Source organism: Rissa tridactyla, chromosome 9 (assembly GCF_028500815.1).
Source record: "Rissa tridactyla isolate bRisTri1 chromosome 9, bRisTri1.patW.cur.20221130, whole genome shotgun sequence".
Taxonomy (NCBI): Eukaryota; Metazoa; Chordata; class Aves; order Charadriiformes; family Laridae; genus Rissa; species Rissa tridactyla.
In genome coordinates, this window is record NC_071474.1 from 29,292,886 (window position 1) to 29,298,885 (window position 6,000).

Sequence of the window (6,000 nt, forward strand, 5' to 3'; positions counted from 1 at the left end):
AAATTAAACTAGGATTGTATCACGAATTAAATACCAAACACTTCCCTCAGTACATGGAAATTTCTCAAAATACTGACCCAGTCGAGGGAGATTCATATAAACACATCTGGATGATCTGCAGGAATTTAATACCTCTTACTTCGCAGGAGACAATTCAATGTAACAAGGCTTTTAGTTTGATTGCTAATATGGGACTCCTCAGTATCCATGTCGTCTTCATATTTGTGTCTTCAAACACACAAAAACCCCAGCTCATAATGAATGAAAATAAACTGCTGGAGAAACACAGTAAAGCACGCGTCTTAATAGTTGAATGAGTGCTTTCTCTGTCTATAAATGGAAAATTGTCTTCTTCTCCCCTCCTTTTGGCATGAGGATTGCTCCGCTCCTAGACAGTCCCGCTCTCTAGAAATTGCACAGCTCAGTCGGTCAGTTTGTGGTTCTCAGAACCACTGCACACTGCGCTGCCATCTTCAACGATGTATGTGGAAATAACAATATGGAAGAATCATTCTGTAAGGTCTAACAAGAGCTGTCAAGTCTTGCTGTGGGAAATTGTATGCATTTTTGGTCTAAGTATCTGCTTTCAAGTAGCATCAGAGCAGAATCTGAAACTAATTGTACCGATCAAGCCCAAGACACCTCCAAAGACAAAAGGGAACATTCATACTTAATAGCGAAAGGCAAAAAGAGCCTTTGCTTACAACAAATCTTTTGTTTTAAAGAGACATTTCAAAGAATACAAATTTACTAATTGCAATATAGACTAAGTCAGTTGCAATGGTCTGAATTCTTTGCAACAGCCACAGCCCCAGACTCGTTCTAGATGCGATACCACAGGAGCAAATGTGGCAGAACAACACAAACCACTCCCCAGTACATAATCTTGACTGGAAAATGGGCAATGAAAGATAATGCAATAATGGGAAAGTGTACATTAAAACATACTTTCAGTGTCTTTAAATGTTTCTGGACATTATCTTCAACTTGGAGTTTACTACTTTTGCCTCAATTCATTAAATAAAGGCTACATTTCACTTGAGTTCATATTTACAATTTGTAAATAACAGGTTATGCTCCTGTTTCACTTCTACTCTTCCTTTTCTTTTTGTCTGTTTTCCTACACAGCACTGACAGGAAAACACAACTGTATTTCATTCGTGTACAATAGTTCTGTTTCCCACTACGCCTCAGAAAAACACTGCACAGTACTTTCAATTACACTGTCTATAAAACCTCCTGCTTGCTTCAAATATATAAAAGCTGGCTTTGGGAGCTCCAAAAACTAACAATAAATGATACAATTGGCAGCAGTTTAGGAATCCTCTGAGGGGAGGATACCAGCACACAAGGAAAAAGAGTTAAGCTCCTTAGACTTCGCTGTCATTATCTGCAAACTACATCTCCGTAATGGAGAGTAGACAGTAAGCACTGTTCCGTGCTTGGGTCACACTCCCCCCACCTCCAATGTCACCTGGAAAGAATTTATTGACTCATCAATGATGAAAAATATGAATCACTAAAAATAAGAGAAACATTTTCATACCTACTGTTTCGTGTTGTCACGGTACTTTGTTTCTTTTAAACTACACACAAGATGGCATCTCATGGCATTCACAAAATTGGTCCCAGGGTATCCAAGACGTTACTACCTTGACAATTTAACCCTGAGAAACTTTCTAGTATTTTAATGAGACATTAATAGTCTAAATATTCAACAGTATTACGATTTTTTCTTAAAAAAAAAAAATAATAGTGAAGTACTAGCAGAGTGGAATAAAAAACTCAAAAAGATTCGTAGAGAAAGACCTACAGTGCCCTCAGTGTGATGCTTCCCAGTTCTGCCACATAACATGAGTTCCCTTAAGTGCAAGGTAAAGGTAAGAAACATCCAATACCAGTGCCTGTGCACCGCACACCAAAGCTCTGCTCTGAATTTGGAGGGAAGGACAGGTAACAGAACTTACCCGAGTATCCAAGGTCCTGGAAGTGACACCTATCAGAATGCCCCAGAAACAGCATCAGGCCTTCAGGGTATTTGGAGCAGTTTGGTGTACGCTGAAGTTACGACTGACGGTTCACAGGCTGCGTGTGGTTATCTGATACTCTGTTGCGCAAACAGGGGGGGTTTCCCTGAAGTTTTCTTCTCCAACACATAAATGCAGCTCAGTGTTTAATTTCAGTTATTTTTCCAGACTTCCAAGTGACATTATTGCTCACATTCCAACAAGATCTGCATCTCACCTCTTACGCATCTACGTGGAGTGGAACCAATTACAGAAAATGATTACTGTAACAGTGTCTTATTTTTCCTAGATATACTTTAGGCTATAATAATATACTACAATGGATTCCAACAGATTTCTGTGAGTCAGTTTGAAAAACTTTTTTTTGCTGAAACAGAAGATGATTGAATTGATCTATTTTTAAGTAATCTCAGTCTGCAAACAGCTTATCGAGTACATTAAATTCGAAAAAGGTCTTCCTCATAACAAAAATTAACTGGTTAGTAACCTTCGCAAGCACATGATGTTGTAAGTTTTGTGTTGGAATCACTCACCACAAAAAAATTCCTATAAAAAAATAAATTAAATTAAAAGTTAAATGGGACTGTAAAGGACTTTGGGAGGTCTGCAGTCCAGCCTCCTGCCCAAAAGAGGCTCTGAATTCAGACTGCTTTGCTCAGGAGTTTGTCCCGTTGTTTACCAAAATCCTCCAAAGATAGGAAGTCCACAACCACTCTAGGTTAACCATCCTCAGAATGCATAATTTTCAATGCAGAAGACTAATTACCAGCCTCCACATGCACTTTTAATTGCTCACATGGAATAAACACCACATCACATCTTATCTTAAGTGTCACTGAGAGGCACAAAGGACCTCTGAGGTAGTCCCTTCAAGACTGTCTTGACAGTATTATTTGTTCATAACCTCATGCCAAAATACTGGTTATAGTTGAATATAGCTGGGTTGGGTGAAAGCATCAAATAATGATTTGCTGAAAGAATCACATGTATTTTATAAAACCTTTTAGGCACTCGACACTTATTATTATATACTCTCCCATCATAACATTAGAAAACTAAGCTCTGACAGCTATATTGTTCTGATTAACACAAATAAAAGGAAACAATGCTGCTCTGTATCTCCAAATCTATCCTTCTGAGCAAAGCAGACTAACAAGTCACAGTTTGAAAAATTACAATTTCATTTCCATGACCAAAAATTACTTGATAGAGCCTGGATTGGATTAATTTTATACTTCTGGGAAAATCAGCAAACAATCTTTTATGCAACAGACTGAAATAGGAACAACATTATGCAGACATTGCAACAACATGCCAATTACCATGGTGTAGTCTCTGGTGAAATATATTTCCAATTTTCCAAGTTGAAAGACCTTCAATAATGGTAATTAAAGATGCTCTAATGCTTAAAACCCTGAATACACCAGGGATGGAAAAAGAGATTAAACAGTTTTCCAGTGGCTTCGCACACAGCTGATGTTGCAAAAACGTGCTGGGACACTAGCAGAGAACACCACATCGCCTCATTTACAGGCCCTCTCTGGAACCTCTGACTGCCAAACACTGCTGGGACTTATTTTCATAGTTCACTGGTTAGGACAAGCCCAAATCGTATTAGGGACCTTCCTAACAGTTTGCCAGCCCAGAGAGTTGTGTCCCAGCATGCAGGACGTCTCCTAGGTACGTTTGAATTGAGTACACGTTCAGCCCTGATTTGCAATTTAGCCGTTTTCTCCTCAGTTGTCTCTCTGTTATTGAAAATGTGCCTTCCAAATCCTTTTCTGTGTCTAAATTGAATAAATGAACTGATAGATATTAAATAATATCTTCAATGGCAAAACTAAATTTGATTTAAATCAGTAAAAAAAAAAAACTCAGCAGGGCAGATCACCAATCACTATTAGCTCAAGTCTTCTCTTTTAATAGAATAAGCAGGCTCCAAATTGAGAAAAATTGCAGTGGCAGTAAAATGTGGCAATCGAGTTCACATTGTAATCTTCTTCGATGTACTAATATTTCAATGGATTCAAAGACAGAACACACTACGGCATTTTTAACTTCCCTTCCATATTCATTTTGTTTCACAACAGGCAATTGAAAAGCTACACAAAAAGAGCAAACTACCTACATTTTATCTGCTGAGTTGTCACTTAGTAAGAAAATAAAACATTAATCCGTTCACTTGTAATTTGTATTTCTACTGGTTAATGCCCAAAGCTTGGCCCCAGGTTAGTACTTTTTTCCCCCCACAAAGCAGACTACAAATGCTCCTTTATCCTGATTTTTATCCTTAGCTTGATAGCCTGGTCTAGTGGGAGGTGTCTCTGCCCAGGGCAGGGGCCTTCGAACTAGATGATCTTTAAGGTCCCTTCCAACCTGAACCATTCTATGATTCATTCTATCAAGACTTTCTACCTAGAACTACAAAAATATCTAGTACTCGGAGCTGACATCCAACACTGCATAGATCAAATACCTTCAAAGTAAGTTAACATTGTATGAAACCAAGTTGGAGGAGTTTTATCAGTAGCTTTGCTTATGCTCAGCTGTAAACTTATCTCTAGCTCTTCCTCCCTCTTCTTCAACCTCCCAACCGCAACACTCAAAACTATTTTTTCCACTTAGTACTCCTGCCTCTCCACATCAGGACTTACTCCTTCTTACCTTCCCCATCTTACCAACCCATGTCTCCCACCTCCATATGCCCACAATTCCAAATCTGTAAATGCAAGTCTTTGAAAATACTGTTGAGCCCCCCAAAAAGTGAGACTGCTATTACACACAACATGAAGTTTTTTGTTGGCATAGTCACTGATGTACAGACAATTATTTCAGCTTACATTACATACTTTTAGATGGGCAGAGTCATCCCTTGCCACTGCTGCCAAAAACAGTGAGGAACTGTACATACAATAATGCTGTAGCGTAATTCCTCATACCTAATCCATTAGGTTTTCACTTATATGGGGTATATTATGAACAACAAGGTCCCGTTTCCTTTTATCCTTCTCTCCACATCATGTGATTACAGTCCCTATGCCTCTGTCGCACACATGTAAGGAAAAGAAAGACTTGGATCTAAGCTCGGATAATTTAAGAAGTTTACTGATACAAGCAGGTTGTATAGCCAAAGGATATCCAATGATAAGCTAAAATACACAACTTGCACGCTCAGAAACGGTAGAAAGGCTTGAAAGACAGGCGGCTGCTATTTGTAGAAAAACCAAGTTAGTTTTCAAACATACAACAGGAGAAAGTTAATTGAAGAATTAAATTAAAAATTAACAGAACAAAATGTTTACACTTACATACACTTTTATATACATTAACAAGGTAACAATCATCCAAGATGCATGGGAACACCCTTTCCACATGCAAAACAAGGAATGAAAAGGTATGAAGACAAACTCACTACACTGAGGAGGAACATCAAGCCAAACACGCTGAAGAGGGTCTTTAATTCACTGTTAGATGCTTTAACATTAGCCCAAAATCTGCCACCATAGCAGTTAAGAAGTTAGGCTTAATTAGTACAGCTGCTACCTTAAGACTGATGAAGTTAACTAATCAACTTGTTTTAGAAGATGAAATACGACCAACCTCTTGTCCCAAACAACAGAATGGACTTTGATTTTTTTCCTCTGTGCTCAAAGAAATAAAGCCAAATGACACAAACAACCTATTGATCATCAAGAAATGCAAGTGCCCTGAGAGAATAGACTGGACTCCACCGTTTCTGCTACAGAACAGAGAAGTCATGTTATTTCCAAAGCCCTGCTTTAAGGTGGCCCAGAATTATGATAACAATTTCCTGTAACGGGAAAAAAACCCCACGTATTTACAAAGATGATTCACATCTACCTAAATATAAAAATTAATATTCTGCATTTTAAATAGTAAATTGAAAATAAAATAGTATAGTGAATATTTCAAATATAAAATAAAAATTTTCTAGCAGTAACTCATACAGATT